The sequence below is a fragment of the Mangifera indica genome, chromosome 6 (assembly GCF_011075055.1).
Source record: "Mangifera indica cultivar Alphonso chromosome 6, CATAS_Mindica_2.1, whole genome shotgun sequence".
Classification (NCBI taxonomy): Eukaryota; Viridiplantae; Streptophyta; class Magnoliopsida; order Sapindales; family Anacardiaceae; genus Mangifera; species Mangifera indica.
The window spans coordinates 8,142,143-8,156,622 of NC_058142.1; the positions used below are offsets into that span (position 1 = coordinate 8,142,143).

The 14,480-nt window shown below is 31.7% G+C and overlaps 1 pseudogene; it reads left to right on the top strand.

Annotated features, from left to right (window-relative positions):
- The first annotated feature begins 2,529 nt into the window (after positions 1-2,529).
- On the top strand, positions 2,530-8,965 carry LOC123219324 (annotated as a pseudogene).
- Positions 8,966-14,480: the final 5,515 nt, after the last annotated feature.

Genomic DNA, 14,480 nt, shown 5'->3' on the forward strand with positions numbered 1-14,480 from the left:
TTATACATAAAATTATACGTAAAAATTGTATACGTAATTTTATTATTAAACATTGCCCATGCTTCTTATAATAACATTAAATTGGTTAGATCCAAAATGAGGGAATCATTAGCACTTTGGCTTTGGCAGGCTCTCTTTCATTTAATAAATATAAAGAATTATTAAATTTTAAACTTTATATATCTTGAATTTCAAGCAAAATTTAATGTTAGATTAGTGAGCTTCCTTCACAACCATGCCACCAAACCCTTCATTTGATTTCATAAGAGTAGTTTTATATGATTTTTTTTGGCAACATTCTAATAATTAAAAATGACTTGTAATTTTGATGAAGTGAGATTTAAACTATTTGATTCACATAATTGAGAATTTGGTAGGGTTTTTTGGATGATGCCCCATATCCCATATGTTGGTTGGCAAGTTTACAAAGTTTAAACATGGTAATTTAGTAATTAATTATCTTATTATTGAACCAAAATGATTGTCATAATTATTTAAATATAAATATATTTAGAAATAATTTTATTTTAATTTGTATAATTTGTTTTTAGAGATAAAATGTTTACACAAATGGGATAATAATATCTATCTCTTTATTTCAATCCTAATTCTAAGCAATTAGTATGAACAAATACTTGACGCTATGAGATATTTTAAATAATTAGGGGGTGTTTGGTTTGAAAAATATTTTATTATCAAAATTAAAAAATTATTTCAAAAATAGATTACTGATTATAAATTATTACTATATTTAATAAAATTTGATGAAAATATATAAGTATAAATAATTATTGTGTTTGGTTATAATTAAATACCTTGGTAAATAATGATATATTATTTTTGTCTTAAAAAATTAAAAAATAATGATATATTAATAATAAAATCAAAATTATTTCGATAATCTTTTAATAGTTAAGATAAAATTGATACTTAAATTATCGCTTATATTATCTATTATTAATAATAAAATATTACTAAAATATTTTATTATTTATAAACCAAATAAAATAATATAAATAATAAAAATAAATTACCAAATTTATTAATTAAACGCTCTTAACATAATTAAATATAATTTCATTAAATGAAAATACAAATAACAATTGAAAATATAAGCTTATAGGAATCCGGTTATATCATTACAATATTTTTATTCATATATAATAATTAATATTATAAAAATAATTTTTTTAGTCTAAAATAAATAAATTATTTAAAAAAAAGATTTGAATTTAAACCTCCGGACATATTGGTAAAATCCTAATTTAAATTAAAAAAAAAAAGACGGCGATAATTAATTTACAATAAATTACTAACCAAACCCACACGCGTAATTGTAAAAGCCCCATATAAATGTGTAATAATGACATTCAACAAATTTACCTGATAAAAAAAATTCAAGTTCTTACATGTTTTCTCCTTTAACACGCGCCATAATGGAGCGTGGTAACCACCGTCTTTGCCATGCCGACGATGTCGGGGCCGACCGTACGCGGATTGAGTTTCGAATCTTTGTGTTTTTTAAAACTGAAGGAACCGCAACCGCCGTCCCATTTTTTGTCAAACAGCCAATTAATTATTATTTTTATTTATACAAAAACCAAATTTTATTTCTAATGGAATTTCAATTTATTTTAAATTTTAAAAAATGTAATCAAACCATATACAAATAATAAAAAAATTTGGGAAAAAAAATAAAATTTTAAATATTTACAATCAAAAACTTAAAATACTTTCATTTGATATATGGTTTGATTACATTTTTTAAAATTTATTTTTGGGAATAAAAAATAGAAGAAATAAAAAAAATATTTTTCCAAATACTCTTTTTGAAAACATTTAATGTAAAATCAGAAAATAATGATATTTTCCCTTTACTTAGTTCAAGTCCAAGTTTTGGATTTGGATATATATATATATATATATTTTTCATAAAATCACAAATTTTAAATTACCTTGGAAACAAGATTCAAATTCGTGATTAACATTATCCTGTCAATAAAATTATGTATATCTATTTTGAATATATAAATATTTTACTTGATTGAATAATTTTAAATTAAAAATAAGATAATATTAAATTATATAATGACATATATAAACGTATATATATCATTATATATTTAAAATAAATATATATTATTTTATTGTTAACCAATTATATGCCACCAAGAAGAAATGTTTTATTAGGACAAGAACTTTTAGTAAGAAATATATGAAAATTCTTTTTAATTCAAATAATTAAAAAAATTTCATTCAAATTAGATTATTACATTTGATAAGATTGAATATAATAAATTTTGGATTCAATAATTGATTACATAATTATTGAATCAAATAAATTAAAAATTAATTTTTATATATTATTCGAAATAACTTGAATTTATTCTCTTGCATACATAAAATTTTTTATTTTATCATTTAAATGACCATTTGGTCCAATACTATGCAAAATGGGTCCACACTCAGCCTCAAAACTTCTATTTTTCTAATCTATAAAAGCAGCTGCAAAACACTTGTTTTGGGCAACGTAAAAAATTAAAATAAAATAAAAACACTGGGGGCAAGGCGGCACTTTGAAACCTCCGCAACCAGCACTATTTAGTAGAGTGTAAAAACCAAAAGAGAGAGAGTAGAAGAAAGAGAACCAGAAGGAACAGCTAGCTGGGTTGCTTCTGCTTTGCCTTTCTTTTCACATAAACAAGCAGAGAATAAAGTGTGTAAAAGAGAGAAGGAATAACAAACAAAAGGGCTTTTTCCTTTGTTGCAGGCAACCCATAGAGACGGCTCATTTACTCCATTTCATTAAAATAAATGGTGGTGATGATGGGGTTCTTCAAGAGAGAGAGCCCTGCAATGTGTGATGCATTTTTGTTTCTTCTTTTGTTGGGTTGTTCTAGCCTCCTTTATAGTGCTGTTGAAGCCTCCGTGTCTTATGACTCTAAGGCTATTACCATTAATGGCAGGAGGAGAATCCTCATTTCTGGATCCATTCACTACCCCAGAAGCTCTCCTGAGGTAAATGTGCTTAAGGGTGTTTCTTGTTTGCTTAAAGTTCTCAGCTTTTCTGGGTTTTTTTTTTTTTTTCCCTTTTTACCATCTGGCTGGGTTGGTGTAAATTTTGTTCCTTTTTATGTTGTTGCAGATGTGGCCAGATCTTATACAGAAAGCGAAAGATGGAGGCTTGGATGTGATTCAAACTTATGTTTTTTGGAATGGTCACGAGCCTTCTCCTGGCAAAGTAATCAAAACACTTTCACTTTCTATTTTGGTAAAGATATGTTTCAGATTTGTTAATGGTTCTTGATTTATTGTCTTTTTGGTTGCAGTATTATTTTGGGGGAAATATGATCTGGTGAAGTTCATTAAGCTGGTGAAGCAAGCAGGCCTTTATGTGCATCTCAGAATTGGTCCTTATGTTTGTGCTGAGTGGAACTTTGGGTAAATGCTTACATTAATACAATTTTTCAGAGAAAAAATAAATAAAGGAACTCAATTTTTGAACTTTTGGGAAATTAAAGCAAAACTTTCCCTTTTTGTTCTCAGTGGATTTCCTGTTTGGCTCAAATACATACCAGGAATTGATTTCAGAACAGATAACGGACCTTTTAAGGTTTGTCTCAATTCATCCTTACACCTGCATTTTCTTTGTGTCTCATTTCATTAATGTGTTTCTTCTTTATTGTATTGGTCCCTAACATGGTCTCTGAATTACTGTAATGAAGGCACAAATGCAAAGATTTACAACCAAGATTGTCAATATGATGAAAGCTGAGAAGTTGTTTGAGACTCAAGGTGGTCCGATAATCCTATCCCAGGTAGTTATATAACCATGCTTTAATTGTTTCCCAGTCTTGAAGCTTTCTTATTATTTATAAAACATGGATATTTTCGTGTTCTCGTTCTTTATTTGATAGCTTAAGGTAGGGTACTAAGCAGAGTATCTTCTCTATCTTTTTTTTTTTTTTGATAGATAGAAAATGAATATGGACCTATGGAGTATGAAATTGGTGCCCCAGGTCAAGCTTACACCCAATGGGCAGCTAAGATGGCTGTGGATCTTGGGACTGGTGTCCCGTGGGTCATGTGCAAGCAAGATGATGCACCTGATCCCGTGGTAAGTATCACTGAACTTTTTCTTCTTTTATTCTCTCATGGTATGTTGCATATACAGTGTTGATGGTTCTGATGCTATTTTTCTTATCTCAGTGGGGTTGCTAGTTTATAGTTTGTTGTCTCTTTTCTGGACATGGATGAATCAATTATTATTATTCCTTGCACTCACATGGATCAGCTTTGGGCTTTCTCACTCACATCTGTTACACTTTGTCTTTATTTTATTCCCTTTTGCCAATGAAGATTTGTAATTATGGATACATGGCCTTGTCTCCTCCCTATTTATTAAGTCATACTGTTTTTTACTTCCATCAATACTGCTGGATGTTAATGCTAATAGTAATATTTTTCTTTGTTGCTTTTGGGATGCTAGATAAGTAAACTATGTTTAACCCGACAATGCAAAATCATATCGGTTAAGCTTTTTGGCTATTGAATACATAAGGTCTTAAGTCCTGTCATTTTATTATTGTTCCCTCTGGCATATGCTTCTAGTTGTTATATTTTATTTCAACAGATTAACACCTGCAATGGATTCTATTGCGATTACTTCTCACCAAACAAGGCTTATAAACCCAAGATGTGGACTGAAGCCTGGACTGGCTGGTAAATTACATGCTTTGTAACTTGGATCCCTCTTTGTTTGTCTTCTTCTTATTCTAGAACACAAGTTTATAATCTACAGGTTATTTGTGGGTTAATAATCCAGCTATTCCTTTATTCTCCCTGAAGGTATACTGAATTTGGAGGAGCAGTTCCTCACAGGCCAGTTGAGGACTTGGCTTTTTCAGTTGCTAAATTTATACAAAAGGGGGGAGCGTTTATTAACTATTACATGGTAATTCAATTGGTTGCTGAATTTTACCTAGCAGTTAAATCCCTGGACTAGTTGATTGAATTTTCACCTACTGCATTTGAATTTTCAGTATCATGGGGGAACAAATTTTGGCCGGACTGCTGGTGGTCCTTTCATTGCTACTAGCTATGACTATGATGCTCCTCTTGATGAATATGGTATGCCAGAAAAATTCATATTTTATTTCCTGAAGTTATCCAGTTCAGCAGTCTAAAATCATAAATACATGTTATGAATCTTTTAGCTTCCTAAGGTAAGACAACCCTTTTGATTCATGTCGAGCTTCTGCGGATTAGTGATATGGCCAGATTGCCATAAGGTCACTTTTTTAGTTTCTTTTTATCGGTTATAATTTTTTTTTAGAATTTTACTAGTCAAAATGGTATCTAACTGAAAAAAGGTCTCCTGTTATACTGACAAGTCCTTCCATCATCAAACTAGAAATCTGCTGTTACAATACAATTGAAAAAAATTAAATGTCTTTATTAATGAGGCTTTTAAACTATTATACTATTAAGTGTTTCCCACGTTAACGTGTGTCTAGGATTGTCTTTTTTCCTTCCCAAATATGTTTTTGAACCATACTTGAATTGTCTCATTTGCCATAATTAAAATGTTTCGCATGTGTGAATAATCTCTATAATTTTATCCTTTATCCAGGACTATTGAGGCAACCCAAATGGGGTCATTTGAAAGATTTGCATAGGGCAATAAAACTGTGTGAACCAGCTCTAGTATCTGCTGATCCATTTGTGCTGTCGCTTGGAAACTATCAAGAGGTCAACTTCTCTTTTCCAATTAATAATGTATGTTCTCTTTCTAATTGTAGTATTGTTTTGGAAATTAACCTTACTCCTGCATACAGGCTCACGTATTCAAATCAAAATCTGGCGCTTGTGCTGCATTCCTTGCTAACTATCATCAGGAGTCTGTTGCAAAAGTATCTTTTGGAAATCAGCATTACAATTTGCCTCCCTGGTCTATCAGCATTCTACCCAATTGCAAGAACACTGTTTATAACACTGCAAGGGTGAGAAATAGCTTTTGATAAATTGAGTTTCTGTAGTTTAGTTAGCTAAGCTTGCCCACACTCGTTGATCCATTTTAGCACTTCACAATAAACCATTTGTTGACAATTACAACAATTCTCTGTCTAGGTTGGTGCCCAAAGTTCACAGATGAAGATGACTCCTGTACCTATGCATGGAGCATTCTCTTGGCAAGCATTTAATGAAGAACCAGCCTCATATGATGACAGTACATTCACAGTGACTGGGTTGTTGGAGCAGATTAATGCAACTAGAGATCTTTCTGACTATTTGTGGTACACAACGGAGTAAGTGACCATAAATAAGTGCCCCTTTCTATTATTTTCTTTTTTCGTGCATTTATAACTAAATATATTTTTGTTTAAACTTCTTGATTACAATTGGTTTTCTCGTCTTTTACAACTTTATTATTCATTTACAGTGTTAAGATTGATGCCAATGAGGGATTCTTGAGGGGTGGAAATGATCCTGTTCTTACTGTCTTATCAGCTGGCCATGCTTTGCATATTTTTGTCAATGGTCAATTCTCAGGTGGGTGCATATTTTGGTTTAATGGTGTTCTTGCTTGTTTTTGTCCTGGAACCATCTCAATTCTGCTTTCAGGATTCAGTAAAAACTCAGAGTCTATGAATTGAAACATGACTAAATTTTTGATACACTAGTAAAGCATGCTATAAAAGTTTAAATTTCTTTTTCTGGTAATCATATGTCATAGGGCATGTACTACTTTTTACTAGTTCAATCACCTTTTCTTCCTCATTTCCTGTCTTAAAATGCGCTTTCTTTTGGCAGGAACTGCATATGGGAGTCTAGAATTCCCAAAACTAACATATAGTCAAGGTGTGAAAATGAGAGCCGGAATCAACAAAATTGCACTTCTAAGCATTGCTGTTGGTCTCCCGGTATGTTTCTCTCTTCTCATGCATCTTATTTCTGTTAGCAACATCCACAACAGTTTGGATTTGACTATACAATTCTTGCTGCTGCTTGTGCTTTGAGTTCAGAATGTTGGTCCACATTTTGAGAGATGGAATGCTGGCATTCTTGGTCCTGTTACACTGAACGGTCTCAACGAGGGAAGGAGAGATTTGTCATGGCAGAAATGGTCCTACAAGGTTTATATTCAGCCACTGAACTGTATCTTCTCTCATTGCTCCAACACCCTAGATATCTCATAAAATTGCATGTTCTGGCTCAGGTTGGCCTTGAAGGAGAAAGGCTGAGTCTTCACTCTCTCAGCGGTAGTTCTGCAGTTGAGTGGGCACAGGGATCATTTGTGACTCGAAAGCAACCGCTGACGTGGTACAAAGTGAGTGTCTTAAATCTCACCCAAAGCTAATTTTTTAATTCTATGAGATCAAACTTAGTTTATACAAAGCAAGTCACAAAAGACTGTCAAGTCACCAATTGATGTCTTCATGCCCTTTTTCCAGACTACCTTCAATGCTCCTGCCGGAAATTCTCCACTAGCTCTAGATATGCGTAGTATGAGTAAAGGTCAAGTGTGGATAAATGGACAGAGTCTTGGACGCTACTGGCCTGCATATAAAGCGTCCGGTAATTGTGGTTATTGTAGTTATACTGGAACTTATAATGAGAAGAAATGTGCAAGCAATTGTGGAGATGCCTCTCAAAGATGGTAGGGGAAACTACTTTGTATTATAGCTTTGTTCATATGGAAGTTGATTTCACCTTGTTTTTTCATTAAATTGTTGATTTCTTCTGGACTAACTGGTCCATAATTTCAGGTATCATGTCCCTCAGTCATGGCTAAACCCAACAGGGAACTTGTTGGTTGTGTTTGAAGAACAGGGAGGAAATCCCAATGGAATTTCTTTGGTTAGGAGAAAAATAGACAGCGTATGTGCTTATATGTACGAGTGGCAGCCAACCCTTGTTAACTATCAGATGCAAGCCTCTGGTAAAGTACACAAACCCCTAAGGCCTAAAGCACACTTAATGTGTGGCCCTGGGCAGAAAATCTCATCGATAAAGTTTGCTAGCTTTGGAACACCACAAGGGGTTTGTGGAAGCTACCAACAAGGAAGCTGTCATGCTTTCCACTCCTATGATGCTTTCCAAAGGGTATGCCATAATATTTATTACCTTATGCATAAAGTCCTCGCGGTTTTTGAGTCTGAGATACAGGGTTCTTAAGTTTCTTTGTTTCCTTTTGGCATACAATTTCTTGTTTACTGTTAAGGTCCTCATTGTTATTATTTCTAGGCATGAGTTTCAAAACTCTATATGGTTGTATCTGCAGGTCTTACTGATTTTTCTTTTTGCCTCATTTTCTCCAAAGATTTTAAATAATGACTTTGATTTTATTGCTGCAGCTTTGTGTTGGACAGAACATGTGCACTGTAACTGTAGCTCCCGAAATGTTTGGTGGAGACCCATGCCCCAGTGTCATGAAGCAGCTGGCCGTGGAAGCTGTTTGCAGCTGATGAGCTGCTTCATCTCAACTTAATGAAATGGATTAAAGAAGGTTCCATTTCTTACCCTGCAATATAGCATTTTTGGGTGTAGTATTCTTTGGTAAACTTACTTTACAAATCCAAGATCAGTCCAACCATTTGATTTGGCTTCTTCCACGGTGAAGTTGTACAAATATACAACACACCACGTGGTTGAAAGCCCCAGTTAAATTGTGAAAATGATTGAGGATAAGCTTAATGTATATAAACTGGCTTGCTTATTGCTGCCCTGCGTATTTTATTCCAAAAGTAAAAGAGATGGAAGAAGATTTGTCCTAGCACATTGAGATGATCCAATTGAGTCCATGTGCCAATCTTTTAGATCTAGAATATGGAAAACCTCTGGTTCCCAAAAATTATAATACATTTCATGTTTGTAATGTTCTTGGAGGCAATTAATTCTTTCCATTGCTATGTTCTTGTAAGAAAGTACTCTGAAATGGTAATAAGATATCAAACTTATCCAATTTCTCTCTAGTTTTCTTTCCATTGGCACAACCACTTGCATTTTTCAGATATTTTTAGCTTTGAGCTACATAATCTGTAGGGATATAAAGAGCATTCACTGAGAAAGTAAGATTTGTATATCTTGAACTCTCCTAGTTCTCTTACACTATTAAATTTCACTCACATGGCACATGGTGAGCGTCAAAAGGCATATAGATATATCAACACCGCGTGTTCTAAGGATTTAGAATAACAAGTGGGAAATAAAATACCATTGTCGGCATGCAGGAGAGGAATGTAGGTGAGCATGTGCAGCAATAGTCTTAATTTCTTTCACAGTCGAAGCCTCTCTGTACTTCAAAAATGGGCAGTAGTTGGATAGTGTTTTGGTCATTTGGACATCGTATAGGTCAGTTTTTGTCGTATTATATGTTGATAAAGTGAAACTGTCTCATTTTGTCTTCCTCTTGATCATTGTCAATGTAGTGACAAACTTTGTCAGAAAGAATCATTGATCATTCTAACACACCCAAGCTGTGCCAGCATGATGGTACAGAGAAACCAGTATTCTGTTTAGATGTTTGGGTAGGATTAGTTAAACCTTATGTTTCATGTGTTGTCATTCAACAATATGTATTGATTTGGCCTATTCAATAACATCATCACATCCATATTATAACCATCCTCGTTTATAATGTGACAGATGACATTTTATAATGTTATGTATGTATGTATGTATATACAAGTCAATATGATCCATGAAAAGAATACAACAATAAGTGACAAAATGGACCATATGGGAATCTTGCTAAAATCATTCATCTTCCTTGACAAAATTTTCATTTTCTAGTACTATGAAAAAAATTGACCTTTATCTAACTCTGGTATTGTCACCTAACACTTTATTCAGACTAGAACTGTAGGCATCGTGTGGGAAAGAATCATAAAGGAGGAGCAACAACCCAGCACAGCCCAACCAAGCCCATGGAAAATTTTCAAAGAACCTACCTAATGCCTTCACCGACTTTTTTTTTTTGGGTAAGATTTACTGATATACATGGGTAAGATTACTCATATATTATTTAAAAAAGGGAAAAGGATTATTTCTCATCCATTTTTTAGGTCATTCTCAAACCTATATCCATGAGAGATCAAAAACCTTTTTTTCCACCCATGACCAAACTATCGTCTAATTTTTCAGTTAGTAACAGGGGCAAAATCATCATTTTACTGTTTATATTAAAAAGTTATAAAGTTTATTACTTTTCATCCCCTTAGGTTTTAGAAACTAATATTTCACCTTTATTTAAAGTTGTTAAACTTTGAAAACTAACATTTTCACCCCTAAACCTAGGATTTTCATATTTTTCAAAACGCAGCTGCCCCCCATAACTTTCAAAACTAGCAGTTTCACCCCATTCTTCAACTTCATCATTTGACGTTGTCTCCGACGTCGTCACCGACCTCCTCCTTCTCCTGATGCCACGACGGTGGTGCAATGAAGAGACAAAGATCTTTTTGTCGCACCACCGTGCAACGAAGAGGTCTCCCTTCGTCGCTCCACCCAGACGACGAAGGACGATGCTCCATTGTCCTTCGTCGCTCATCGCATTATCCAGACGTGACAACGAAGCGTCGTCCTTTGTCTGTTCTTCTAGATCTGGACGACGCTTCATCGTCCAGATCTAGGCTACGAATGCATCGACCGTCGGTGATGGCCGGAGAAGGAAACAAATCCTAGGGGTAAAATCTAAACTTTTCAAACTTTGAGGATGGGTTAGTTTTTAGTTTTTAAAACCTGGAGGGGGGAAATGGTGAATTTTAAAGTTTTAAACAATAAAATGATGATTTTACCCCTTTCCCTAACTAAAAAATTGGACAGCAGTTTGGTCATGGGTGGGAAAAAAGGTTTTTGATCTCCTGTAGGTATAGGTTTGAGATAGGCCTAAAAAATGGGTGGGAAATAGTTCTTTGCCCTTTAAAAAATGAGTAATCTTGTATGAGTAGTGTTATATACATAACTTTTGTATATAGACAATGACATATCATCATATAATTAGATAGTTGAAAATTAAAGATAAAACAACACTCAATTATCTGATGATACATCGTTGTTTTTACATAAAGTTGTATATATAATATTATTAAATAATACTATGCACACAAATAATGATATATCACCATGTGATTGGATGTTATTTTATCTTTAATTTTTAACTGTCTAATCACATAATGATACGTCGTTATTTGTGCACATAACATTACACTATTGAATCATACCCTTATCAAAATTTTCTTAAGATTTTATATAAGGCAAGAGTTGAATTATGTCTTTAGAGAATCATAATCTAATATTATAATTTAATTCTTAAATCTTAATTTATAAAATCATAAAAGGTTAGTTCCTACTTTAGCATAGGATTATTCTCCCTTCCTATAATGTCAGCCCTTTTTTTGGATTTGGTATCCCTTATAACACCTTTTTTATTGCAATACTTTAAAATCATAAATAAACACAGGGAATAATTATTCTTTATGATTTTGTTTTTTTTAATAATTGAGGATCCAATACATATTAATTGGATGAGTAAACCCAAGACATAGTTATTAGAGACAAAAACTCGAACCTAAACTTATTTTTTGAAAATTCTAATATTTCAACAGTTTTAATAACTCTTAGAATCATTATTTTTATTTTACAAATAATATTTTATAAAGTAGAGCTATTAAACCAAGGTATAACATTTGACATAGGCATAATACATTCTATATTGACTTGACACTTAATTTTCCTATATGTAGCATTCTAAGTTGACTTTCCTCTTGAAACCCTATTTTGATTCCTTTAGATTAAAAGGGTCACCCATTTTTAGCCATAATAAAAAGAAGCCCATGAATTTTATAATATGATAAAATTATGAAACACAAATAATTGTCCTAAGCAATTGATTGAGACATAATCTTGACTTGATGACCTTATCATCGATGGTCTATTCAATAAAATGTACTTTTGATTTTTGTGTACCATATCATATAAATGTAATGATAATTTATCATAAATTATGGTTCCTCTGACATTTTATAATATCATACAAATGTAAAGACATTTTATTTATTTATTCGGATCAATGAATACTTGAAAACAAGAATGTTTTTATGGTCTGTAATAATTACCATTTATTGCATAACATCAATTAAAATTCAAGGTTAAATTATAGGGTTAAGATAAAATAAGAGATATTAATTAAAACTGACAATAATTTTTTCGTCTAAACTTTTTTAGGTAAATGTACAGTGATTTTATTTTTATAAGCAAATTTAATTTTAACTCTAAAAATACCCTCTCAATTAATTATGTCACTTTCCGTTAATTACGTTGAATTTGATGTAATTTTTTTAAAGATTTAATAAGTTATGATTCGAAGATTTAGTAAGTCATATTTTAAGAATTCAAAATATTTTTGAAAATTGATAAATTTTTGCTCAAATACAGATAGAAATGAAAAGATTAGCATAAGTAAAGAGAATGGTGAGTGCGAATGAGCGGTGCATAAGGTGTGTAAAAATTATATATAATATATAAATATAAAAAAAAGACAAACAAAGATGCAAAGAAGTGCATGCACCCGCACGCACCTCTTTCGCACCCAACATATATATATATATCCGGTGCGAAAGAGGTGCATGCGAGTGCGTGGACTTCTTCACACCTATGTTTGTTTTTTTTAATATTTATATATTATATATAATTCTTATACAACCTTTGTACACCCTACGCGCCCGTTACTTACCTTACACACCCTTTATGTATTCTACGCACTTTACGTATCACCCATTCACACTCACTATTCTCTTTGCTTATGCTAATCTTTTCGTTTCTATCTGTATTTGAACAAAAATTTATCAATTTTCAAATATGTTTTGAATCCTTAAAACATGACTCATTGAATTTTCGAATCAGAATTTATCAAATTTTTGAAAAAATTATGTCAAATTTAACGTAATTAGCCAAGAGTGATGTAAGTAGCTGAAAGTAATCTAATTAGCCGAGAGGGTACGCTTGAAATTAAAATTAAATTTGTTTATAAAAATAAAACCGCTGTACATTTGCTTAAAAAAGTTTAGGCGAAAAAATTATTGTCGATTTTAATTAATATCCCATAGAATAATGTTATATATATATTTTTTGAGTATATAAAATAAGCATATAAATGATCAGTCATTATTGACTTAGAGGTTATTTTATTTTTAATTCAAAATTATTCAATCATATAATGATATATTATTAATGTACTTATTTTGTATACTTAAAATATGTATACATAACTTGTTAAGGGTTTATCTACAACGAGTATAAGGGAATAAAAATAAAAAATTTAGCACATTCCACGTGTTCAATTTACAAGCCCTAATTAAGTAATGTGTTTAGGTTAAAAATTTTAAGTGTGAAACTTCATAATATAAAAACAATAAATATCTATTCGAGCTTTTGACATTAAAAAAAATTGTTTTATCTCTTATATAAATTCAATCAAATATGAACTTTTAATCAATAATATTATTCAATTAAATATGGACTACCAAATTAATAATATTATCAAATTTGTCTCATATCACTTCTATTGAAGTTTACATAAAGGGTTAAAAGACTTATTCCTAACCAAGGTTTGATGAAATCTCAAACTTTTATTTATTCATTTTCAAAAACTCAGATACCCACAATTCTATTAAAATTCATTGTTAGAGTTAAAAAAAAAAAATCATTTAGCTAAAAACATCTAAAAGAACTAAAAATTTATTATATTTCTTCTCTTAGTTTAAAAATTTAATAATTTTCGTCTATCCAAGGTTTGAAAAGTGACCATTTCCTCCCTAGGGTTTTAATTTTTTTCCTAAATTTTCTAGGGAGCTTTTCCACCGCCATCAATGTCGATCTCTTCCTCCCAACAGTCTCTCTCCCTCTCCCTCCAGACGTCATAGATGATGACAAACAACAATTGGATTTGAAATCCATGATTGGGACAAATCATTGTTACAATTGGGTTTTATTCATCCTCTACCTTAGTTTGTGTGTCGTCTGTTGTTTGTTGTCTGTCGTCCTCTTTCATGTGTTGTCAATTTGTCAATGATTGTTTATCGTTGATGATGGAAATCGACAATGTCTGGAGGGAGAGAGAGAGAAAGTGTTGGGAGGAAGAGATCAACATTGATGATGATGGAGAAGCTCTCCAAAAAATCTAAGAAAAAAATTAAAACCCTAAGGAGAAAATAGTCACTTTTTAAACTTAAGTGGGGAGAAATTGTTAAATTTTCAAACTAAGAGAGAGAAAAATATAATACATTTTTAGTTTTTTAATATTTTTACTTTTAATCTTAACAGTGAATTTTAATAGAAAAGTGAGTATTTAGATTTTTAAAAGTTAACAAATAGGAATTTCAAATTTCATCAAACCTTTAGTGGGATTTGGCCTTTTATAAAAGGAAAATAGTCAAAAGACCAAAAAAGTAAAATATATTATTACTAGAAATCACATA